Source organism: Nycticebus coucang, chromosome 4 (genome assembly GCF_027406575.1).
Source record: "Nycticebus coucang isolate mNycCou1 chromosome 4, mNycCou1.pri, whole genome shotgun sequence".
Lineage (NCBI taxonomy): Eukaryota > Metazoa > Chordata > Mammalia > Primates > Lorisidae > Nycticebus > Nycticebus coucang.
The window spans coordinates 110990223-111016905 of record NC_069783.1 but is presented as its reverse complement, the minus strand read 5'-3'; the positions used below and the strand labels follow the sequence as shown (position 1 = coordinate 111016905).

At 46.4% G+C, this 26683-nt stretch overlaps 3 pseudogenes across 1 annotated transcript; 2 read left to right on the top strand and 1 right to left on the bottom strand.

Moving 5' to 3' along the window:
* Positions 1-12512: 12512 nt before the first annotated feature.
* LOC128583075 (selenoprotein K-like) lies at positions 12513-13090 on the top strand (annotated as a pseudogene). The gene has a single exon (XR_008379377.1). The product of XR_008379377.1 is annotated as a selenoprotein K-like (transcript).
* Positions 13091-15990: 2900 nt separating this feature from the next.
* On the top strand, positions 15991-16861 carry LOC128584383 (40S ribosomal protein S9-like; annotated as a pseudogene).
* A 3913-nt stretch (positions 16862-20774) lies between these two features.
* Positions 20775-22177, bottom strand: LOC128583690 (tubulin beta chain-like; annotated as a pseudogene).
* Between the last annotated feature and the right edge of the window lie 4506 nt (positions 22178-26683).

Genomic DNA, 26683 nt, shown 5'->3' with positions numbered 1-26683 from the left:
GTCCAGGGAAAACCTACTTAAATATCCACCTTTAAAATAGAAATTTATTCTTTTTGTTTTAAAACTAAAGAAGTCACCAACAAAATAGTGATTTCTGATTACTACAATTATTATGATGATTATTCTATTATTATTAAGTGGGATGTTAAAAGATGATCCATGAGGCAGTCAAATGCTTGTGACTTGCTGAGGGAAACAAATAATACCTTGTGGAGTTTTTGTGAAAATGAAATGAAACTTGTGTGATGACAGATACCACTGGTTGCCCTTCCAAAATTCCTCCTCTTTCAGCCTCTCCTTTCTTTCTTTCTTTTTCTTTTTTTTTGAGACAGAGTCTCACTATGTCACCCTTGGTGGAGTCACAGCTCACAGCAACCTCAAACTCTTGGACTCAAGTGATTCTTTTGCCTCAGCCTCCCAAGTAGCTGGGACTATAGGTGCCCCACCACAACGCCTAGCTATTTTGTTGTTGTTGTTGCAGTTGTCATTGTTGTTTAGCAGGCCCAGGCTGGGTTCAAACCTGCCACCATCGGTGTAGGTGGCTGGTGCCGTAACCATGGTGCTACGGGCGCCAAGCCTCAATCTACCTTTCTTAAAGACAGAGGATCTTTAAGAAAGATCCTACCCTACTCCCAGCAGCCACAGATGCTCAAAAAAGGGGAGCCTGACTCCCAGGAGGAAATCCTGATTATTCTAAGCCAATCTTGAAAACCCAGGGGCATTCCTGAGCTTAGGGGGTGGACATGTGACTCAATTCTGGCCAATAAGATGTAGTGGGCAGATGCTTGGGGAATTCCGGGAAAGATGTGGCTGATAAGAAGAGATCCTTCCCGCACTTGTATTGAATGTTGTCCCATATAGACAAGACGCCACCTTGCAAAGCAGAAAGCCTGACTTCCCCCTGATGTCCTTGATCTAGGAACTGAGAATCCTGAAGCAGCTCCATTTCAGGACTTCCTCTTATGTAGAAATGGTTTCATTGTTAAACCACTTGGGTTGGTGCTTTCTAGTACTTTCAGTCAAAAGCATCTCAATAGATACGCATATAAAACCCTCTGGCCAGTAGCCAGCAGCCACAGTCAACAGCTTTATTGATTTCTTCACCCAGTGAATATTTACTGAGCATCTTCTGTATGCCTGGACTGTTCTGGACACTGGCATTCAGGAGAGAGGAACTTTCTTCTCTAGAGGTGCATTCCAGGGGGTGGAAGCAGACACAAAGTGAGTCCAAGAAAAAGCGAACAACAATCTCAGACAATGTTAAATGCTGGGAAAGAAACAAAACCGGAGTGGTTTGATCTAGAGAGCAAGTGAGGCTGGGGCCTCTCTGGGAAGGTAACATTTGAGGAGAGAATAAATGAAGATCCAGAGATAACATTGCAGACAGTGGGCGCAGCACGTGGAAAGGCCCAGAGGATGGAGTGAAGTTCGTGTGTTCAAGGAACTGAAATGTGGAGCGTGACAGTGGCATGAGGATGGCCACAGCTTTCGGGACAGTATCTGAAAGGACACAAAAGGCCCGTGTTCTGAGTTTCTCTCCTCCCTTTCTCTTTCTTTGAGCTTTTGTTTCTAGGCCTGAAGTTTATGCACTCTGGTCTATTGGAATTGGAGCTGAATTTTCAGGCTTCACTTCCTAACTTGAGAGAAACACTTCACCTCTCACCGTGTGTGGGCCCGATGCACACACTGGCGCTTTAAATGAAAGCCAGGTTTTCATGCCTCAGCTGAGCTAAGCGGCTGGACTTGCAGCAAGTCCCCATCTGTTTTGCCAGTTTTCCTACCAGAGCAACATTTTCTTTCCTGCCTAGACAACTACCCTTTCCAACACCAACCTCCTCTGCGCAGGGCCCCCCTCTCCCCAGGCCCGGGAACCCCCCTCAACAACATTGGAGCAAGAAGACAGCCACTGACAGCACTCTTGATGCCAACATGAGTACAAAGAACACTTTAGATTAGGAAATGCCTTTGCCCTTTTAAAAAAAAAATTCATTCAAGGTAGAACAGCATAGCTGCCAGTTTCTCTCCTGGCCGGGAAACTATCCTTAGGCTCCAGGCTGAGGTGTGTGGCAGGGCTGGCTGGACCCCACATAGAGGCAGGCTCCAAAATTACTCTTTGGAATGCAGTGGACACTGACACCTTTTGGGCACAGCTGATGGCAGCCAAGTTTCCTGTTAGAGCAGGGACTGGACACTTACTCGCAGGGCCATTTGTCAGACTGTTGAGCGAGTATCTCCTCTGGGGAAAGCAGGACACAGGTGTGCAGCAGCCATGGCCTCATACGGTAACAGACCAGTGGAGACAAAGGTATTACTCTTGCGCCAATGAGTCTGCAAGGATATCTGAGAAAAACACTCTCAGGGAAAGGAGTTCTCTTCAAGGAGGATATATTACAGAGGTCGCAGAGTGGACCTTTATTCAAAGCAAAAGGGATCTGGTTTCTTCCTGCTTAAGCCCCAGTGTTGGCTTCCCTTAGAGGAGCCTAAACTCCAGATCCTTCCCTGGGGCCCACAAGGTCCCTTTCCCTCTCTCCCTCTCCCTCCCTTCCTGAGTTCCAGCCCCCTGGCTTCTTGTGGATCTTCCAACATGTTCATCTTGTGCCCACCACAGGCCCTTGGCACATGCTGTCCCCTCTGCTTCAAACGCTCTTCAAGTTCACAAGGTCTCCACAGAGGCTCCTTCAAGGTGCAGCTCCAGTGTTATCTCCTTGGAGAGGCCTCCCCTGACCAACCCATCTAACGCAATGCTCTTTATGACGCCATCCTGTTTTATGTTCATCTCACCCTGACATTATCCAGTCTGGGTTTTTGCTGCCTGTTTTCTCCAGACTATGCTAATGTATAAAAGAATCATGAGACCGAAGACCTTGGCTATGCTCACAGCTGCATCTCCAGCACCAGTGGATTCAATGAATGAATGAGGGGATGTGGAGCCTGAGGAAAGGCTCATCTGAAGCAGCAGTACCTTAACCAACATCAGATGGCCAGAAGGGAGTCCAGCTGTGCACCTCAACTTTGACCTATGACTAAGAATCCCTAGGAAGAAGCCAGACACGGTGGTTCATACCTGTAATCCCAGCACTCTGGGAGGTCAAGGTGGGTGGATTTCTTGGGCTCAAGAGTTTGAGACCAGCCAGAGCAAGAGCCAGACCCCATCTCTACCAAAAATAGAAAAATTAGCCAGGGTTGTGGCAAGCACCTGTAGTCCCAGCTACTTAGGGGGCTGAGGCAGGAAGACAGCTTGAGCCGAGAAGTTCGAGGTTGCTGTGAGCTAGGCTGACACCAGGGCATTCTAGCCTGGGCAAAAGAGTGAAACAAATAATTAAATTCCTGGAGGGTGGGGGCTGGCTCTTGTGCCCCATCTTGGGAAATCTCCCAGGGCCTGGGGTGGGGCACAAAGGTTGGTGTCACTTTGAAACTCTCCTCCAGTGGGCAGCCTGAGGACTTGATAGGAATACAGATTGGCAGTCTCATCCCACCTATGAATCAGACAATCTGCGTTTCCTCAAGCCCCATGGAGTAATAACTGGAGCAGACTCTTCCAGAATCTTCCAGAAGGACAAATGCTTTTGAGCCATGCCTGGTGTTGAAGGGAGAGACTCCCACACTGATGGATTCTCCTCACCGAGACAGGTCCCAAGCTGCCTCTGATACTATCTCTTCCCTGGAGGCAAAAGATCTAGAGCAGCTTCAGACCTTGGGACCTTGAATTTATTGGCTTTAAAGTGTTGCCCTGACCTGGAATTAGTGCAATCTTCAATGGCAGGGCCAGGAGCAGGTGTAGGAAGGAGGGGGGATTCCTATCTCCTCCCTCTGCAACCCAGCCCTACAGGGAAGCAAGAAAGGTCTTATGGCAAGAAGTTCATTTCAGCAATGTGTTTACCAAGATCTTAGAACAAAGTTCCTGAAATATTATCCTAAGGGAACTCATTCAGAAAGAAAAAAGACACCAACCTTACTCCGTGGTTTGTTATTTGTGTAACAAAAGCAGGGCATTCGAATTCTTTTTCTCTTTATACTACTTCCATCTCTCTCTCTCTCTTTCGCACACACACACACACACACACGCACATGCACACGCACACACACACTCTAATCACTAAGATGAAATTTCTCTCATTTTGATATTTCCAGAACCGCTTCACTTCTCCCATCTGTGGTGGGCAGAATTGTGCTCCAACCCCAGGTGCCTGTGAATGTGACCTTACCTGGAAATAGGGTCTGTGCAGATAAGAATTAAGAGGAGGGCACACTGGATTAGGGTGAGCATCTTTATCAGAAGGGGAGGATCTCATCACGGAACGTCTTGGGAACGTCACAAGGGAACGTCTTGTGCCCATGTTGGCGTAGGTGGAGATGGGAGTTACAGCCCGCATTCCAGGGGATGCCAGGGATTGCTGGAACCACAGAAGCTGGAAGATGCAAGGAAGGAGCTTCCCCTGGAGGCTCTGGCGGGAACTCAGCCTCTTATCTTAGTGATTAGCTGGATGTCGACACCTTGATTTCAGACATGTGGCTTCCAGAACTGTAAGAAATGAATTGCTAGTGTTCAAAGCTGCCCAATTTGTGGCACTTGGTTACAGCAGCGCCAGGGGACTGATGCACCCTCTTTACCACCTTCGTTTAGTTCAGGCCAGAGGTTCTGACCCTTGAGCAAATATCAGAACCACCTGATGGGTTTGTGAAATCCAGACATCCCTTCCCAGAGTGCCTCATTCTGTAGGTGTGGATGGGCCTAATAATTTTGCATTTCTAGCAAGTGTCAAGGAGATGCTGAAGCTGCTGGTTCAGGGACCACACTTTCAGAACTGTTGATCCAGGTCACAGCTGTCTTTGCCCTAGCTGGACTGCTGTCATGTGATCATAGCTCACAGCAACCTCAAATTCCTGGGCTCAAGGGACCCTCCAGCCTCAGCCTCCCAGTAGCTGGGACAACAGGAGCCCCCTCCGCCCACAATACCTGGCTAATTTTTTTTTTTTCGGTAGAGATGGAGTCTCAGGTTGGTCTTCAACTCCTGTACTCAAGCCACCCTCCTGTCTCCACCTCCCAGAGTAGCTAGGATTTCAGGCATGAGCCACCTTGCCCAGCCCCTATATAAAATTTGATTTATAATTTAGGCACAGTAAGAGATTAATCACGGTAACCAATACTAAAATAGAGCCATCTAACAACATACTGTAATAAAAGTTATGCGAATGTGGGCTTCCTCTCTCTCTCTCAAAATATTTTACTATGTGTAGTATTTTCAGATCGCAGTTGACAACTAGTAACTGAAACTACAGAAAGCAAAACCATAACGGATAATGAGGAACTACTACGCATCTTTGAGAAGGGGAACTATAACTTCTCAGAGCTTGAAACCTCTCAAAGCCCCACTTCATACCTGCCACTACTAGCAGGTTCTGCCTGGTTGCCATTCTTCACCTCTCCATCCCCCCTCACACAACATGATGTTTTGTGGCCAGCAGTTTTTTGCACATCCCTCCCTGGACCTGGGATCTGCTGCCTGCATGATATTATAATACCTTATAAACATATTATAATATCATTATAATATAATACTTATAATATGCTTATAAGGTATTATAATACCATTATAATGTCATTACACCCATAATATGTTTATAAGGTATTATAATATCATTATAATGCAAAGTTTAAAACCATTCAAGTAAAAATTTTATTTTATTTATTTATTTTGAGACAGAGTCTCACTATGCCACCCTCAGTAGAGTGCTGTGGCATCACAGCTCACAGCAACCTCAAACTCTTGGGCTCAAGAGATTCTCCTGCCTCAACCTCCCAAGTAGCTGGGACTACAGGGACCCACCACAACACACGGCTATTTTTTTGTTGCAGTTGTCACTGTTGTTTAGCTGGCCTGGGCCGGGTTCAGAGCCACCAGCATTGGTGTTATGTGACTGGCGCCATAACCACTGTGCTACGGGTGCCAAGCCCAAGTAAAAATTTTAAATGTATATCAGCTATTTATATACATTTTAAATATACACATATGTCATATTCAGAAAAATCTCCCAGATCAAGGATTTTCTTTAAATCCACATTCTTTTCCAGTGTTTTTATTGTTAACTCTCCGCCTTACTTGGAATTCATTTGTTTTCAGCTATGGAATAGGGAAAAGATCTGGTCATCCCAAGCCACTATATTTCCAATCCTTTTCCCAGGGATTGAAGCAACTATTTTGTACATATCAGTTCTTCTATGTACATGGATCTCTTTCTGGAGTTTTCTCTCTTTTGACATTGCTCAGTCTGCCATTTCTTCTGTAGGACCAACTGTATTGAATAATACTCTAGCTTTAAAATTAATTAAAACATTTAGTAAAGCTAGTCTCTCCTCATTATTCTTCCTTTCCAGAATTTTCCTGGCAGTTCTCACACATTCATTACTTTTGGCCAACTTTGACTCCATTCTCTGAAATTCACCCAAATTTCCTATTGGTTTTTCCTCAGGACTGCATGGATTTCTGGTTAAATTTAAGAAATTCTGAGCTCTTCCCCAGACTGATTCTTCCTAAGGACAGAGATTGTCTTGTCACTAAACTCAAGTCTCCTTTAATATTATAATAGTAGAATTTTAAAGCTTTTTACATTTATATCCTCCACTTTGCTTGGGAAGTTTACTGTTGAGTATTTTGCCATTGAGTTTGCTATTGGAAATAGGGTCGTTTCTTTCATTATAAGTAAAGTTACCTATGTATAGCCAAGTCCAAACATTGATTCAGTGGGTTTGGGTTGAGACCCTGGAAACCTGCATTGTTAATTAATCATGAGTTAATTCTAAGGCACATTACCCCTGAGAACCAGTTTCATTTGGCTACTACCATCTGGCAGTAGTAGGGGCTGGGATATAACGGTAAACAAGAAGGCACAATTCCGATTCTCATGGAACTTCTATTTCCATAAAAGCCACTAAGCAGTGGCTTTAGAAAGGTAAAAATTAAAGTTGTATAAAAAGAAGAAAGACAGGCCTGCGCCTGTGGCTCAAAGGAGTAGGGCGCCGGCCCCTCATGCCAGAGGTGGCGGGTTCAAACCCAGCCCTGGCCAAAAAACTGCAAAAAAAAAAAAAGAAGAAGAAGAAGAAGAAAGACACCTATGTTAGAGTGTAAGATAAGCTGCTAAAAGATCCAAAATGACAGTGGCCCGGACAAACTGGAAATGCATTTGCAGCCTCTCTCCCTTAACAGCACAGAGGTAGGCTGGTGATCCAGGAAGGTAGATTCTGCTCCACGTGGCCATTCAGGGGCCTAGCCTCCTGCTTGTCTCTGCTGCCTTCCATCAGGGTCAAAGCTGGCTTCCTCAACCCTGACCATGTTCCTGCTCAAAGAGAGCAGAAAAGAGTCAATGACGGTGAGCGTCCTTTCTAACCATATGCCCCAGAAGTGTCTCTATCATGTTTGCTTGTACCTTACAGGCCAGAATATAACCTTAAGGTCACACCCACTTTTTTTTTTTTTTTGAGATAGAGTCTCCATTTGTTGCCCTCAGTAGAGTGTTGTAGTGTCACAGCTCACAGCAACCTCAAACTCTTGGACTCAAGCGATTCTCTTGCCTCAGCCTCCCAAGTAGCTGGGACTACAGGCACCCGCCACAACACCTGGCTATTTTTATTTAATTTTTTTTTTTTATTAAATCATAGCCGTGTACATTAATGCGATCATGGGGCACCCTTCACTGGTGTTATAGACCGTTTGACACATTTTCATCACACTGGTTAACATAGCCTTCCTGGCATTTTCTTAGTTATTGTGTTAAGACAAATACATTCTACATTTTTTTTGTGTGTGTGTGTGTGTGGTTTTTGGCCGGGGCTGGGTTTGAACCCGCCACCTCCAGCATATGGGACTGGCGCCCTACTCCTTGAGCCACAGGCGCTGCCCGAAATACATTCTACATTTACTAGACACGGGCTATTTTTAGAGATGAGGTCTCACTCTGGTTCAGGCTGTTCTCAAACTAGTGAGCTCTGGCAATCCACCCACCTCAACCTCCCAGAGTATTAGGATTACAGGCGTGAGCCACTGGCCTGGCCCAAGGTCACACCTACCTTTGATGGAAGCTGGAGAACTTCAACTCTACTCAGGCAGCCATATGTCCCTCTGAACATTAGGGACTCTAAGACTAACAGGAGAAGGAGACTAATAATGATTAGAGAACAATTGGAAATCTCCCCCATTTTAGGCCCTCTTAGGCCTCCTTGTCCTCTGAAACTGTACCCTGTGGACATGAATCTCAGATTGAAGAATTTTACTAGGGCAGCAGTTTGGAGTTCTTCCTGTCACCTCATTTTACATTCTTTGGAATTTCTGAAAAATAAAGAACTGAAATTAAAGCTTTGCTCAGCATAGCACTGACAAGAGGAACTGAGTTCTTATTTAAGGGGAACAAAACAAGAACTCTGGTGTTCTCCCCAGAACAGTAACTCTGGCGCTGTTCAGAGCAAACAGCCTTCTTTAAGAAATAACCTCCCTGGGGCGGTGCCTGTGGCTCAGTGGGTAGGGCACCAGCCCCATATGCCGAGGGTGGCAGGTTCAAACCCGGCCCTGGCCAAACTGCAACAACAACAAAAAGAAATAACCTCCCTCAATGAATCCCAAACAATAAAAAATAAAAAAAGATATTCCGAAAGAAAGAAAGAAAACCTTTCAAGTCAAGACAGAATCTTTAGAAATCTGGATAAGATAGAAGGAGGTCCAAGGAATGTGTGTCCTGAGTCCCCCACGACAGGACTGGAAAGTAGGATCTTTAGGAATCAGCCGCCCCAATTCCCTTATGTTACCAACGGGATATGGAGGCCACAGAGATCAGTCATGGCCCAGGTTCATTTCTAAGTTCATTGTGCATAAAAACAAACTTTTTTTGAGACCCTGGAAACCTGCATTGTTAATTAATCATGACCCAGTTTATTCTAAGGCACATTACCCCTGAGAACCACCCACCCGAGGTGGGTGTTTTGTTTGCATAAAAACAATTTTCTATAAAAACTTTACATCAAAAAGCTGCAAAGAAAATCTCCAGAAGGCACACAGAAACTAGTAACAGAGGCTGCCTCTGGAGAGGGCAGTCAGGCCAGGGCAAGACTTAGTTTTTGCCAAAATCCCTTTTATACAGTGATGGCTTTAAAACACCTGTGACATTCTTTGACATTTCTTTTTTCTTTTTTTTTTCTTGTAGAGACAGAGTCTCACTTTATGACCCTTGGTAGAGTGCTGTGGCCTCACACAGCTCACAGCAACCTCCAACTCCTGGGCTTAAGCGATTCTCTTGCCTCAGCCTCCCGAGTAGCTGGGACTACAGGAGCCCACCACAATGCCCGGCTATTTTTTTGGTTGCAGTTTGGCCGGGGCTGGGTTTGAACCCTCCACCCTCAGCATATGGGGCCGGTGCCTTACCGACTGAGCCACAGGTGCCACCCTCTTTTTTCTTTTTTTTTTAAGACAGAGCCTCAAGCTGTCACCCTGGGTAGAGTGCAATGGCATCACAGCTCACAGCAACCTCCAACCCCTGGGCTTAAGCGATTCTCTTGCCTCAGCCTCCCAAGTAGCTGGGACTGCAGGCACCCGCCACAATGCCCAGCTATTTTTTGGTTGTAGTTGTCATTGTTGTTTGACAGGCCCGGGCTGGATTCGAACCCGCCAGCTCTGGTGTATGTGGCTAGTGCCTTAGCCGCTTGAGCTACCGGAGCCGAGCCAACATTTCTTCATAAAAAAGGTAGAGCCTGGGCGGCGCCTGTGGCTCAGTGAGCAGGGCGCCGGCCCCATATACCGAGGATGGCGGGTTCAAACCCAGCCCCGGCCAAACTGCAACAACAAAAAAAAAATAGCCGGGCGTTGTGGCGGGTGCCTGTAGTCCCAGCTACTCGGGAGGCTGAGGCAGGAGAATTGCCTAAGCCCAAGAGTTGGAGGTTGCTGTGAGCTGTGTGACGCCACAGCACTCTATCGAGGGCCATAAAGTGAAACTCTGTCTCTACAAAAAATAAAAAAAAAAAAGGTAGAGCCTATTCCACATCAGAAGACACAATTAAATAGTGAAAAAAACAACCTATGGGAAGATAGAAATTATTTGCAAATTATTTATCTATTAGAGGGTTAATGTCCAAAATATATAAAGAATTCTCACAATTCAACAACAACAAAGAACCCAGATTTAAAATGGGCAAAAGACATTTCTGCAAAGACGATAGAGAAATGGCGAACAAGCAAATGAAAAGATGCATGATATCACTCATATAGGAAAAATGCAGATTGAAATCGCAGTGAGACATCACCTCATGCACTGTCAAAAAAACAAGAAAAAGGCCCGGTGCGGTGGCTCATGCCTGTAATCCCAGCACTCTGGGAGGCTGAGGCGGGTGGATTGTTTGAGCTTATGGATTGGAGACCAGCCTGAGCAAAAGCAAGACCCCCATCTCTAAAAATAGCCAGGTATTGTGGCGGGCACCTATAGTCCCAGCTACTTGGGAGGCTGAGGCAATAGAATGGCTTAAGCCAGCAGTTCTCAACCTGTGGGTCATGACCCCACAGGAACTGTATTAAAGGGTCGCAGCATTAGGAAGGTTGAGAACCACTGGCTTAAGCCCAAGAGTCTCAGGTTGCTGTGAGCTATGATGGCATAGCACTCTACTGGAGACAAAAAAAGTGAGACTCTGTCTCTAAATAAATCAATAAATAAATAACAAAAAAATAACAAATATTGGTGAGAATGTGGGGAACGGGACTCTCTGAGCACTGTAGGTGGGAATTTGCAATGCCAGGTGAAATGGAAAATTTTCATTGTGGGAAACAGTGTGGGCACCTGTGGCTCAGTGAGTAGGGTGCCAGCCCCATATACTGAGGGTGGTGGGTTCAAACCCAGTCCCGGGCCAAACTGCAGCAAAAAATAGCCAGGCGTTGTGGCGGGCAGCTATAGTCCCAGCTGCTCTGGAGGCTAAGGCAAGAGAATCGCCTAAGCCCCAAAGCTAGAGGTTGCTGTGAGCTGTGTGATGCCGCGGCACTCTACTGTGGGTGATAAAGTGAGACTCTGTCTATGAAAAAAAAGAAAAGAAAAGAAAGAGAATTACCATATGATCCAGAAATCCCACTTGTAAGAATGTATCCAAGAGAATTGAAAGTAATCCTAGTACTCTGGGAGGCGGAGGTGGGCAGATTGCTTGTGGATTGCTTGAGTTCAGGAGTCAACAGCAGCCTGAGCAACAGCAAGACCTCATCTCTAAAAATAGCCAGGCATTGTGGCAGGCGCCTATAGTCCCAGCTACTCAGGAGGCCGAGACAAGAGGATTGCATGAGCTCTGGAGTTTGAAGTTGCTGTGAGCTATGATGCTACAGCACTCAACCCCAGGGCAAATGAATGAGACTCTGTCTCAAAAAGAGAGAGAGAATTTAAACCTGGGTCTCCAAGAGATATTTGTACACTCATGTTCATGTTCAAAATGGTTAAGATGGGCTTGGCACCTACAGGTCAGCGGCTAGGGCGCCAGCCACATACACCAGAGCTGGTGGGTTCAAATCCATTGCCTGCCAAACAACAATGACGGCTGCAACCAAAAAATAGCCAGATGTTGTGGCGAGTACCTGTAGTCCCAGCTACTTGGGAGGCTGAGGCAAGAAAATAGCTTAAGCCCAAGAATTTGAGGTTGCTGTGAGCTGTGATGCCACCACACTCTACCCAGGGTGACATAGTGAGACTCTGTCTAAAAAAAAAAAGCATGGATTAAGATGGTAAATTTTGTTATGTGATTTTTTTTTTTTTTTTTGAGACAGAGCCTCAAGCTGTCTCCCTGGGTAGAGTGCTGTGGCATCACAGCTCACAGCCACCTCCAACTCCTGGGTTTAAGCAATTCTCCTGCCTCTGCCTCCCAAGTAACTGGGACTACAGGCACCCGCCACAAGGCCTGGCTTTTTTTTTTTTTTTTTGGTTGCAGCCGTCATTGTTGCTTGGTGGGCCTGGGCTAGATTCGAACCCGCCAGCTCGGGTGTATGTGGCTGGCGCCTTAGCCACTTGAGCCACAGGCGCTGAGCCTGTTATGTGATTTTTACTACACTAGGGTGAGGGGACACTAAAAAAATAAAAGAAAGATAATTTTCTTCCCCTTCAAAGTGGTGGCTCTATTTTTATCCCAAGAAAGAAGGGGAAAGAATAGAGGAAAACTGTGCTTCTTGCCCCCTTTTAAGAATGTGGCCTTGAAGTTGCACCTTCTTGCTGCCTGGCTTTGAATGCATAAAATGTGGTGCAAGTGAGGCTCTGTGGCTTTTGCGGCTGAGTCACCAAAAATGATTCAACTTCCACCTAGCTCTCATGGAACTCATGTTCCTGTCCTGTTGGGAAGAAGCCCAAACCACATTTAGGTACTCCAAGGAGTGTTCTCGCTGACAGCCTCACTGAGGCCCCAGCCCAAACAAGATCCAGGTGACAGTCTGAGTGAGAAAGCTTTCTGGAAACCCTTAACTGTGGCTGATCCCAAGTGCATGAGAGACCTGAGCAAGAATCGCCTTGCTGGGGCAAGATGGTTTACATCTTGAACGGACAAGTATTGGACAGCCGGAGTCAGTCTCCATGGAGATTATCTTTGATAACAGATTTCTTCTGGGGAATAGCTGAGTTTGTGGTTTTGTTTTTCAAAACTCTGCTTCAGCAAGATGTGAAGAAAAGAAGAGGCTATGGAAACTCATCTGATTCCAGATATGATGATGGAAGAGGGCCACCAGGAAATCCTCCCCGAAGAATGGGTCAAATCAATCATCTGCAAGGCCTCAGTCCTCCTCCTATGGCTGGTGGATGAGGAAGGTAAATGTCTGCTCTAAGAAGCAGACAAATGGACAAGTACGTTCATAGCAGAAGGAAACCATCAAAAAGTGAAGGGCTGCCCACAGGGGACAAGTAGATGAATGTGTACGTCTAAACAAGGATTGCTCTGTGTCTTCACAGATGAATGAGGTCAGGCTGGGAATTCTCTCTGCAGGGAACTGGCCTGACTGACATGCAGTTCTATAAATGCACCTTTTGTCTCATCTTTTTTGTATAGTTTACTAAAGTATTAATAGTTTTAATAAGTAAATATTTTTAGGTTGCAAAACCGATTCTTCATCTTTATATATTTGAATCACAAACTCTGAATCTGAAGAAATAAAAAGGTGTACATTCAAAAAAAAAAAAAGAACCGCCTTGCTGATCCCAGTCGTCCCCAGAACAGTGTGTGATAATAATTGTAGGTTGTCATCATTTTATATCACTTAATTTGGAATGCTTTATTAAGCAGTAGCAGATAATCAAAATAAAACTTGCAAGTTTTTAAAATCTTGCACCTGTAATAGGTGTGCTCTTAATTTTAAATAGACAGTTAAAGACTTCTGTTTTTATTTATTTATTTATTTTTATTTATTTATTTATTTTTGAGACAGAGTCTTACTATGTCGCCCTCCGTAGAGTGTCATGGTGTCACAGCTCACAGCAACCTCAAACTCGTGGGCTTAAGTGATTCTCTTGCCTCAGCCTACCAAGTAGCTGGGACTACAGGTGCCCGCCACAATGCCCAGCTATTTTTGTTGTTGTTGTAGTTGTCATTGTTGCTTAGCAGGCCCGGGTCTGAGTTTGAATCCACCAGCCCCAGTGTATGTGGCCAGCACTCTAACCACTGAGCTACAGGCACCAAGCCAAGACCTCTGTTTTTAAAGTCTACAGATAAGCCTTGGCCACACACAGTGGATCATGCCTATAATCACAGTACTTTGGGAGGTTTAGGTAGGAGAATCACTTGAGCCCAGGGGTTCAAGGCTGCAGTGATTGTGTCACTGCACTCCAACCTGGGTGACAGAGAGACATTCCATCTCAAACAACAACAACAGGTGGTGGGATCAGATGTGACCAAATGTCTACTCTAAGTTAGCAGGCCCAAGGAGACTTCTCTGTGGTCACAAAGCCAGGAGCAGGGAGCAGTGCCCACCTCCCTTGCTGTAGTTCAGACTGGGAATTGGCTGCAAGCTTCTGGAGGACAGATTGGCAGTGCAGTCAGAAATCAGTTCCATTTGGCTGGGCACAGGGGCTCACGTCTATAATCCTAACACTCAGGGAAGCAAAGGAGAGGATTCCTTGAGCTCAGAAATTCAAGACCAGCCTGAGCAAGAGTGAGATTCCATCTAAACTAAAAACAGAAAAATCAGCCAGGTGTTGTTGGGGGGTGCCTTTAGTCCCAGCTACTCAGGAGGCTGAGGCAGGAGGATCGCTTGAACCCAAGAATGTGAGGTTGCAGTGAGCTATGATGACACTTCAGCCTGAGCAACAGGGTGAGACTCTGTCTCAAAAAATGAAAGGGAAAATCCAGACATGGTGGCTCACGCCTGTAATCCTAGCACTCTGGGAGGCTGAGGTGGGCAGATTGCTTGAGCTCAGGAGTTCAAGATCAGCCTGAGAAAGAGCAAGACCCCATTTCTAAAAACAATAGCTGGGCATTGTGGCTGATGCCTATAGTCTCAGCTACTTGGCAGGCTGAGTCAAAAGGATCACTTAAGCCCAAGAGTTTGAGGTTGCTGTAAGCTATGACACCAGGACACCCTACGCAAGGTGACAGAGTGAGACTGTGTCTCAAAACAAATGACAAAAGAAAACAAACCTGTTCCATTTGTAGGATACTCAAGCAACAACGAAACAAAAAGGAGAAGGGAAGATTAGACTCTGCCTGGGACAGAGATGGGGTGGTGAAGGAATGTGTATTGGCTTTCTTAGTCATCGTGCACTTGGCGACCTACAACATCATGAATTTATTCTCTTACAGTTCTAGAGATCAGAAGTTCCAAACAGTTTCACTGAGCTAAAGTTAAGATGTTGTCAAGCTGCATTCCTTCAGAAGGTTCTAAGGGAGGATCTGTTTCTTGCTTTTTTCACCGTCTAGAGGCCACCTGAATCCCTTCCTTCATCTTCAAGGCCCATCGCTCCAGTCACTTGCCTCTGTCTTCACCTTCTCCTCTGATGCTGACTCCAGTGTCCATCTTGCAAGGACTCTTGTGATTACATTAACCCACCAGATAACCCAGAATTATCTCCCCATCTCAAGACCTTTGAACCTAATCTCATCTGCAAAGTCCCCTGGGCCACATAAAGTAACACACTCAGGTTCCAGGCAATTAGGATGTAGACGTCTTTTATTGGGGGCCCAGGGAGTTCATTATTCAGACTACCACAAAGGGCCTCTTTGATGGGGGTAAAATCTGAGCCCAAATCAAATGATTGACAAGTCACCCATGAGAGTAGAGAATTCTGGGTAAGGGAGCAGGAAGTACAAAGGACCGGGGGCAGGAGATAGTTGGCAGGTTGGTGAGAAGGAGGGTGGCACCAGAGGCAGGAAGGTCCAGGGCAACTAAGTTTTACAGGCTGCAGGCTGTAAAATTGCAAAATCGGGGTCACACAAAAGATGGCAACTCTGTTAGACAAATAAGAGATACATAGAACAGTCTCAGAGTCTTGCTATGGAAATGACTTTGATGTGAGACCTGAATAGTGGGGGAGGATCTGGAAGGCCTGATCCTGCCTTCTTGGCTTTGGAGAGGAAGCTGTATTTTCTTTCTGCACAACTATTTTATTTTTATTTTTTTGAGACAGAGTCTCAATCCATCATCCTCGGTAGAGTGCAGTAGCATCACAGCTCACAGCAACCTCCAACTCTTGTGCTTAAGTGATTCTCTTTCCTCAGCCTCCTGAGTAGCTGGGACTACAGGCGTGTATTTTCTTTCTGGACTTTGGGAAGAAGCCATTGGAGAGGTTTAAGCCGGAAAGAACAGCAATCGAGTGTACATGTTTAGGCAATCCCAAACTGCTTTGTGGAGAATGGAAGGGATTCAAATATGAGCTGAGAGTACCTAAATTGAATAGCTTTGCTCAACAAAATCAAAAGCGGAGAAGAAAACAGCTTGGTGGTTGCACAAGTTAAGCAAGTGATCTGTCAATCACTGACAGTAAGGGGCAGTTAAACGACCAAGCTCCATGATGACATTAGAACTAAGCTCCTTAAGAGAAACATCATGTATGATTTAAATAGTGACAGCCAGACACTCTTACACTTTGTCCGTAGTTAAACACAGAGTCATTACACGATCTCGCAATTCCACGCCTCGGTATATACCCAAGAGAACTGCACGCAAGGGTGCAAACAAATGCCAGTGCACGCATGCTCACAGCGGCACTACCGCACCTAGCCACAGTCAAAACCACGCATTGCATAAAACTCACCATTTTAACCATTTAAAAAAGGACTTGGGCTCTTTCTGTTACCCGGATCTTGTGTTTGGCAAGTATGGGCTCCGGAACAAACGTGAGGTCTGGAGGGTCAAGTTTACCTTGGCCAAGATCCGCAAGTCCGCCCGGGAGTTGCTGACGCTGGACGAGAAGGACCCTCGGGGTCTGTTTGAAGGTAATACCTTGCTGCGGAGACTTGTCCGCATTGGGGTGCTGGACGAGGGCAAGATGAAGCTGGATTACATCCTGGGCCTGAAGATAGAGGACTTTTTAGAGAGGCGCCTGCAGACAGGTCTTTAAGCTGGGCCTGGCCAAGTCCATCCACCCTGCCCGCGTGCTCATCCGCCAGCGCCGTATCAGAGTCCGCAAGCAGGTGGTGAACATCCCGTCCTTCATCATTCGCCTGGACTCCCAGAAGCACATTGACTTCTCCCACTGCTCTCCCTATGCGGGAGGCCGCCCTGGCCTAGTGAAGAGGAGAACGCCAAGAAAGGCCAGGGTGGGGCTGGAGCTGGAGATGACGAGGAAGAGGATTAAGCCCACCCATCACTTCCTGGGTTGGTGGATTGTCTAGTTTTCCAGTCAGATAATAAAGCAAGGTTGACACTTAAAAAAAAAAGGACCTGGGAAGCTACTCAAATGTCCAGCAGCAGATGAATGGATGAACACAACGGAATACGATTCAGCCATAAGAAGCAATGAAGTGCAGACACATTCTACGACGTGGAGAAACCTTGCAAACGTGATCCCGAGTGAAAGAAGCCAGACGTGAAACGCTGCACAGTATCTGAGTCCGCATATATGAAACGGCCAGAGTGGCAAATTGGTGCAGACAGGAAGCCAATTGGCGGTTGCCAGGGGCTGGGGAAAGGTACAGGGTTTCCTTTTGGGCGATGGGAAGGTTCTGGAACTAGATAGAGGTGGTGGTGACACAGCATTGTGAATGTTCTAAAGGCTGCTGCATTGCACACTTCAGAACGGTCAAAGGGTGAATTGTATGTCTTGTGTATAATAATATTATGTATTATTTTATCATAATTTTTTAAAGGAAGGAGGACATAGAGGAATGAAGGGAGGGAGGTGAGGGCAAGGAGTGACAGCTCTAAGAGCGATCTGCCCACCTCCCCTAGGTGACACTCTGCCGAGTCGCTCCTCACTCCCCCTTGTGGCCGCTGAAGGTTTTGTAGCGGCCTTGCAGAGAGCCCAGGTGCCTACACACTCCGTGTATAACTAAGCAGGCATCCAGATTTTGAGTCCTGGACTCTCAGCGTCAATTCTGTAACCTTTCGCCAGGGCCCTTTGCTCACCCAAGCTCACTGTGGCGCCGGGAAGCCCGCGGTGGTTCACGTTGTAGGCATTCAGAAGCTCCTCAAAGGGGAGACTCAAAGACGGTTTCTGTTTTCCCCACCTATTTTCTAAACATTTTCCACATCATGAGGCCATACACATTATGTTTTAAACACTTTACCGATTTTTAAGTGCACTGTGCCGTGGTGGTAAGCACATTCCAGTTGTACAACCATCACCACCAGCTATTCACAGAAATTTTTCATCTGACAGAGCTGAAACTCTGCACCCCTTAACACACCCATTCCCCATTCTCCCTCCCCCTGGCCCCCAGAATAATCTCCTCAAGGTCCCATCAGTGTCATAGCCTGTGTCAGAGTTTCCTTCTTTTCTAAGGCTGAGTGATACTCCATTGTACTCCATTTTGTTTACTCTTTTGTCCAGTGATGGACATTTGGGTTGTTTCCACCTTTTGGCTATTTGATTAGTGCTGTAATGAATGTGAATGCGAGCATACCATAATAATTTTAGATGTTGGGCGGCGCCTGTGGCTCAGTCGATAGGGCGCCGGCCCCATATACCGAGGGTGACGGGTTCAAACCCGGCCCCGGCCAAACTGCAACCAAAAAATAGCCGGTCGTTGTGGCGGGCGCCTGTAGTCCCAGCTACTCGGGAGGCTGAGGCAAGAGAATCACTTAAGCCCAGGAGTTGGAGGTTGCTGTGAGCTGTGTGAGGCCACGGCACTCTACCGAGGGCCATAAAGTGAGACTCGGTCTCTACAAAAAAATAAATAAATAAATAATTTTAGATGTTACACAGTTCAGTTAAGTCACCAGTGTTGCTTCTCTGCTGCTGCATAAATCTTAGATTCCAAGAGTAAATCAGTCTGTCAACATTGACAATAAGGGGCAGTTGGGCAGCGCCTGTGGCTCAGCGAGTAGGGCGCCGGCCCCATATACCAAGGATGGCTTGGAATGTGGCCCCAGCCAAACTGCAACAAAAAATAGCCAGACATTGTGGCGGGCGCCTTGTAGTCCCAGCTACTTGGGAGGCTGAGGCAAGAGAATCACCTAAGCCCAAGAGCTGGAGGTTACTGTGAGCTATGACGCCACAGCACTCTACCAAGGGGACAAAGTGAGACTCTGTCTCTAAAAAAATAAAATAAAATAAAAAAGGGGGCAGTTAAATGATCCAGCTCCACGATGACACTAGAACTAAGCTACCTAAGAGAAATACCATGTATAATTTAAACAGTGACAGCCAGACACTCTTACAGTTTGTCCGTAGCCTTTGGCATTCCATATCCAAGTCTGTCTTTCTCTCTGCACCCACCATAGCTAATAATTAGCAACTCACAGTTTAACATAAATGACCCATGAAGCAACCAAACAAACAAGAGATAACCTCTGGAGGGCAAAGTCCCCAGTTGAGATACAAAGGCTTCAAGAAATGTTTTCTTTCTTTCTTTTTTTTTTTTTTTTTACAATTCCCATTTATTTTTGGCTCTTGAGGCAATGTCATCTTTTCAATATGAAGAAAATCAGTAAGTTCAACACAAAATAGAAATCTGAAGAGTAGGATAGGACAAAACCGAAAGTAAGGAGAAAAAAGGCAACAGTAAAAGGAAATGATGAGATGTTGCAAAAAAAGAGTGTCCCATCCCCTCTCTGGAGAATGAATGACCCATTTAGGTGGCTAAACACACCTTCCCACATAAGTCAGGGACATTACTTTTTTGTGGGTTTAAGAAAAGGTGGGTATGGGCAGCGCCTGTGGCTCAAAGGGGTAGGGCGCTGGTCCCATATGCCGGAGGTGGCGGGTTCAAACCCAGCCCCGGCCAAAAACCACAGAAAAAAAAAAAAAAGAAAAGGTGGGTATGGGGAGGGAATTTCAGGAAGTTTAGGGACCAAGGCTGGTCTCTCTCCCCTCTGATCCCCAAAGGAAGGAATCCAATGTATCACTGAGGTGAAGTGCAAGAGGGGAGAATCCCATTTGACTGGGGAAAACACTCCAAAGGACAGGAGGTAGGTTGAAAATGAAGGTAATACTGTTAATACCTCCCTTGAAGCTGAGAGATGGAACCTGCAAATACCCGGAAGTTATCACTAAATATTCTGGATTATTATTATTATTTTTTTTTTTTGAGACAGAGTCTCACTATGTTGCCCTGAGTAGAGTCCCGTGGCGTCACAGCTCACAGCAACCTCCAACTCCTGGGCCTAGGCAATTCTCTTGCCTCAGCCTCCCAAGTAGCTGGGACTACAGGCAAGGCCCGCCACAATGCCCAGCCATTTTTTATTGCAGTTTGGCCAGGGCCAGGCTCGAACCTGCCACCCTCGGTACATGGGGCCAGAGCCCCACCCATTGAGCCACAAGTGCCACCCTAAATATTCTAGATTTTAAAGGAAGGAGGAAATAGAGGAATGACGGGAGGGAGGTGAGGGCAAGTCATGACACCTGTGAGAGCAATCTGCCCACCTCCCCTGGGTGACGCTCTGCCTCTCCAAAACCATTCTAGGGTATGAAAGTCCCACTCCCTTCCTTGGAGTTACTTCTGCTCCTACTTTCTACTCCCCGCCCGCTACCTGGGCACAGGACAATAGTCATCACCTGCATTTTCAGCATTCAGTTGGTTCTAAAATAAGTGGTATTTGGATGTGACCTATCTTAGAGAGTTATTTTACAAATAGAAGGAAATATTAACGGGACAGATGGGAGACATGGAACCAGAAGGAAATATAGGGTTGCCCAGAATGCAGAATCTAGGTTTCCCAAAGTGGGAAGGGAGAGGAGACATTCAACAAACAAGCATTTTTGCCTATGATGCTTATGCCTACTATGTGCCAGACACTGTTCTAGATCCCCCTCCAAAAGGAAAAAAAAAAAAGATAAGAGGCAGCAGGCTCGGTGCCCTTAGCTCAGTGGTTATGGTGCCATCCACATACATCGAGGCTGGTGGGTTCGAACCCAGCTCAGGCCAGCTAAACAACAATGACAACTGCAACAAAAAATAGCCAGGCATTGTGACAGGTGCCGGTAGTCCCAGCTACTCGGGAGGCTGAGGCAAGAGAATCGCCTAAGTCAGGAGTCGGAGGTTGCTGTGAACTGTGACGCCACGGCACTCTACCGAGGGCGGTAAAGTGAGACTCTATCTCTACAAAAAAAAAAAAAATAGCTGGGCATTGTGGTGGGCACCTGTAGTCCCAGTTGCTTGGGAGGCTGAGGCAAAAGAATCACTTAAGCCCAAGAGTTTGAGGTTGCTGTGAGCCGTGATGCTACAGCACTCTACCCAGGGTGACATAGTGAGACTCTGTCTCAAAAAACAAAACAAAACAAAAAAGATAAGAGGCAGCAAACATGAATCCCAAGGGAGAGGAAAGGGGTAGTTGAGGAAAAAGGCTAAGGGGATGGAGAAGCTTGAGGTGATAGGGTTGTGCCTTAGGCCTCCTCCTCAGCCTCTTCACCGAAATCTTCCTCCTCGTCTGCGGTGGCCTCCTGGTACTGCTGACCTGGAACTGACCTCAGAGACCTCTCAGCCTCGGTGAACTCCGTCCCATCCATGCCCTCGCCTGTATACCAAGGGAGGAAGGCCTTCCGGCCGAACAGGGCAGTGAACTGCTCTGAGATGCGCTTAAGAGCTCCCGGATGGCCGTGCTGTTGCCAGTGAAGGTGACCGCCATCTTGAGACCATGAGGTTGGATGTAGCAGACAGCTGTCTCGACATTGTTGGGGGTCCATTCAACAAAGTAGCTGCTATTCTGGTTCTGCACATTGAGCATCTGCTCACCTACCTCCTTCATGGACATCCGGCCACGGAAGACAGCAGCCACGATTAGGTATTGGCCGGAGGGCCGGGAGGGAAGGGGTCACGGGCAGCCATCATGTTCTTGGCATTGAAGACACAGTGAGAGGGGCAGTGAGAGGGGCAAAGCCAGGCATGAAGAGGTGGAGATACAGGGCACCATGTTGACTGCCAGCTTGCAGAGGTCGGCATTGAGCTGGCCAGGGAAGGAGGCAGTTGGTGACATCACTCATGGTGGCTGAGGCGAGGTGATTCAGGTCCCTGTTAAGTTGGCATGGTCAACTTCAGGGTACGGAAGCAGATGCCGTAAAGGGCCTCATTGTCAATGCAGCAGGTCTAATCAGTGTCCACCACCAACTGATAGATGGAGAGGGCATTGTAGGGCTCAACCACGATATCGGACGCTTTGGGCGAAGGCCCCACACTGAAGGTATTTATGACGGGGTCAGGATACTCTTCTCGGATCTTGCTGATAAGGAGCATGCCCATTCCAGAGCCTGCACTCCCGCCCAGCAAGTGGGTCATCCGGAAGCTCTACAAGCAGTCACAGCTCTCCGCCTCCTTCCACAGCACATCCAGGACTGAATCAACCAGCTCAGCCCCCTCTGTATAGTGGCCCATGCCTGTTTGTTGCCTGCTCCAGACTGACCAAAAACAAAACTGTTTAGACTGAAGATTTGCCCCTAAAAGCCCGAGTGAACAGAGTCCATGATCCCAGGTTCTAGATCCACCAGGATAGCATGAGGAGCATATTTGCCACCTTGCTTCATTGTAGTACACAGAGATTTGGCCCAGCTACAGATGGGTGTCCCCTTGGGAGGGACCAGTGGGATCAATGCTGTGTTCATCGCTGATGACCTCCCAGAACTTCACACTGATCTCATTGCCACACTGACCTGCCTGAATGTGCACAATTTCCCTCATGGTTAAATTTTATTTATTTTTTTGCTCACCTCAAGGTGTTTGTATAGCAACCAGAATATATAATACCAGAAGCAACCAGAATATATAATACCAAGGGATTGCTTAGCTGAAGTATGGTCCATCAACATAGCATTGCCCAAATATATATATATATGTTGTTATATGTATATATATATATGTATATATTTGTATATATATATATGTTGTTTTTTGTTTCCTCTCTGCTGGTCACAGAATGGAATGTGCCCCAGAAGCTGGAGCAGTGAGGTCTGAACCCACCGACAGTAAGGTTCTGAGAGGGAGAAAGAAGAGGGGAGGGTGCAGGAGGGAAGGCTGGCGGGGCCTCAAGAAATGTTTTCGTGGGCGGCGCCTGTGGCTCAGTGAGTAGGGCGCCGGCCCCACATGCGGAGGGTGGCGGGTTCAAACCCAGCCCCGGCCAAGCTGCAACCAAAAAATAGCCGGGCGTTGTGGCGGGCGCCTGTAATCCCAGCTACTCGGGAGGCTGAGGCAAGAGAATCGCGTAAGCCCAAGAGTTAGAGGTTGCTGTGAGCCGTGTGACGCCACGGCACTCTACCCGAGGGCGGTACAGTGAGACTCTGTCTCTACAAAAAAAAAAAAAAAGAAATGTTTTCACAAAGTGATTTTGTCCAGTGCAATAGATAATGAGGCCCTTATTGTGCTGAAGTAAAACTATCATGAGATACTATTACTCATCTAGCAGATAAGCAAAGATCAACACTGGAGAAGCTCCTTGTGCGGGCGAGGGTACAGGGGAATAGGCCCTGCGGGGTGCTATAGGCAGAAATGTAAATTTGTATAACTTCTTTGGAGGGGAATTTGACAAAGCCTGTCTAAATTTAAAATGCATATGGCCTTGGACTTAGCAAGTTTGCTTCAAGAATTTTGTCTTTCAGATATATACATACACAGGGTCAAAGATCTGTCTATAAGAGTAGTCTTCCTCGGCTGGGAAAAACTTCCAGACACTATGGGAATAAGAATAAGACAGATTATATGAACTGATTTTTTTAAATTCTCAAACTATTTTCCTAAGGAAAAAAGGCAATATAGGAAGAGCGTATATCAGATGTTTCCATTTATGCAGGAAAAAAGGGCATGCAAATAGTCTCCCAAATGCATAGACTATGTAGAAATATATACACAAAACTGAGAGCAGTGGAAAAGGGAACTGAGCGCCAAGGAGAGAAATAAGAGAAAAAAGAAATTTTTTTTATTTTTTTGTAGAGACAGAGTCTCACTTTATGGCCCTCGGTAGAGTGCCGTGGCCTCACACAGCTCACAGCAACCTCCAACTCCTGAGCTTAAGCGATTCTCTTGCCTCAGCCTCCCGAGCAGCTGGGACTACAGGCGCCCGCCACAACGCCCGGCTATGAAAAAAGAAATATTTTTATTCTAGTCTACTCATTTTTTTTTCTTTTTTCTTTTTCTTTCTTTTTTTTTTTTTGTGAGACAGAGTCTTACTTTGTCACCCATGGTAGAGCGCCGAGGCATCATAGCTCTCAGCAACCTCAAACTTTTGGGCTTAAGTGATTCTCTTAACGCAGCCTAGAAGTAGCTGAGACTACAGGAGCCCAGCACAACGCAAGGCTGTTTTTTTCAGAGATGGTGGGATCTTGCTCTTCCTCAGGCTGGTCTCGAACTCCTGAGCTCAGGGAATCCACCTTCCCTGGCCTTCCAGAGTGCTAGTATTACAGGCGTGAGCCCAGCCCTGTATTCTAATACATTCTAATTGTTCACATGCACATGGCTTTCTAAGGATAGTTGTTTTAATTCTATGAGAAGGATGCTTTTAATTCAGCTCAGCAATGACTGGCTTCAGAAGTAATGGATCATGCCTATTATCCTAGCATTCTGGCAGGCTGAGACAGGTGGATTGCCTGAGCTCGCTGGCTCAAGACCAGCCTGAGCAAGTTCGAGACCCCCTGTTTCTAAAAATACCCAGGCCTTTTAGCAGGCACCTATAGTCCCAGCTACTTGGGAAGCTGAGGCAGGAGGATCACTTAAGCCCAAGAGTTAGAGGTTGCTGTGAGCCGAGTGACGCCACGGCACTCTACCAAGGGCGGTACAGTGAGACTGTCTCTACAAAAATAATAATAATAATAATAATTCATGCTTAATAAACATTTTGGACTTGCTTCCTAGCCTCACTCCCTGACTAAAAACTATTTTCTCTTACTTGTCACGGTACACACTGGTCTATGGAAGAGTTCAACCTTTACAGAGCCCCTCAGAGGCCTGTGTCATTCATGATAATGCCCCACAGCCAGAAGCAAATTAGACAGCTGTGTTAAAAAGACAAGCCATCAAAAAAAATAAAAAAAGCCATCAGCTTGCCAGGTGGCCTGCAGCCCCTAAGGGGTCTCAGGGAAGCCTAAGTCTGAGGCATTTTAAAGCTAAGCTAACGCGCTCCTTCCGATCTCTGCTTCTTTCAGGCGTCATCCAGCTGCAGCCATGTGTCACAGCAGAGGTTTGGAGATTCTTCTGGCAGATTTAACATTTAACAATCTCAGGGGGCTCCACAAAGGTGCCTGGCACGTTTGGTGTAAACATTAACTCAGGCATCCAATTATAAGCAAGATCTCGGAAAAACAGAAATCAAGATAGAATGCCAGGTCACTGATGACACAGTTTTCCAGGAAAAAAAAAAAATCATATATATCCTCTCTACCAAGGGAAAAAGCCCACCACTAGGCAATGTCCTATGAATAATTCAAATAAAGGCCAGGCAAGATAGCACATGCCTGTAATCCTGGCACTCTGGGAAGCAGAGACAGGTGGATTACTTGAGCTCAAGCGTTCAAGACCAGCCTGAGCAAGAAAGAGAGACCAGGTCTCTAAAAATAGCCAGGCGTTGTGGTGAGCAACTGTCGTCCCAGCTACTCTGGAGGCTGAGGCAAGAGGATCACGTTAGCCCAAGAGTTTGAGGTTCCTGTGAGGTTCCTTGCTATGACACCAGGGCACTCTATCGCAGGTGACAAAGTGAGACTCTCTCTCTCAAAAAAATTCAAATAAATACCCTCCCTTAAGCTCAGGGCTTGAACTTTGGGAAAGCAAAATTATGACTCATCCATATCAGCCCTGCTATTGGAACTTTCAGCAGTGATGGGACTACCCTCCATCCATGCTGTCTTTTTTTTTTTTGAGACAGAGTCTCACTTTGTTGCCCTCAGTAGAGTGCTGTGGCGTCACAAATCCCAGCAACCTCAAACTCTTGGGCTTAAGTGATTCTCTTGCCTCAGCCTCCCAAGTAGCTGGGACTACAGGCGCCCGCTAAAACGCCCAGGTAGTTTTGTTGTTGTTGTTTTTTAATAATAAGCATCCTTTTATTTGCTGATATCATTACAAAAACCAATTACATTAGCAACAAAAAGTATTTTCTTGCATTGAAGTCAGAGCAAGTTGCTCCCCAAGATTTTAAGTAAAACAGTATTCAACTTCAGTATTAAAATATTAAATTTTACATTGTCTTTACCACTTTGATCTTCTGAACAATTTTATTGAGCAAAATAAGATAAAATATTATATGTTATTACATGGCTATTTTTGGAAGTGAGGTCTCACTCTAGCTCAGTCTGGTCTGGAACTCGTGAGCTCAGGCAATCCACCAGCCTTGGCCTCCCAGAGTGCTAGGATTACAGGCGTGAGACACTTCGGATACTGTCCTTTATGGCACCCGTTTCCATTAAGCCCTTGAAATGTGGCTGGTGCAACTAAGGAACAATTTTCATCTGATCTTAATTAAAATGTAAACAGCTAAGTGTGGTTATCATCGTAGAGTTAAGCCAGCAGTTCATGGCAACTTGGCTTTGTCTTTCATTTTTCACCAATAAGTTGTTCCTGAGAACTCCCTGAGGTGGATCATTTTGTCATTCCTAAATGGGGGTTTGGCACACTATTCCTGAGGCCCTCTCCCTCCAGCCCAGCAAGAAGATGGATTGCTGCTCCCAGACACACTCCTGGCCCTGAGTGCTGGAGGCTGTGGTCAGAGCAGTAAAACTAACAAAAGGCCCCCGTCTACCAGGTGCTAGGTGCAGGTCTGAGTGCATACCAGCGAAGGCGCCAGAGCCAGAGACTGGGTGACTAGCCAGCATCACTTTGGAGAAGTCACTTTACCTCTCTATGCTTCGGTTTCCTCATCAATACGACCTGAAGGATAACTGTGTCTTTGTCACTTCGTCACTGAGTTGTTATAATGAAGCAAGGAGCTTAGAACAGTGCCTGGTGCATTATGGGTGTTCATACGTGTTGGTTATTTCTGTTCTTTTTTTTTGAGACAGAGCCTCAAGCTGTCACCCTGGGTACAGTGCTGTGGCATTACAGCTCACAGCAACCTCCAACTCCTGGGCTCAAGCGATTCTCTTGCCTCCCAAATAGCTGGGACCCTAGGTGCCCGCCACAACGCCCGGC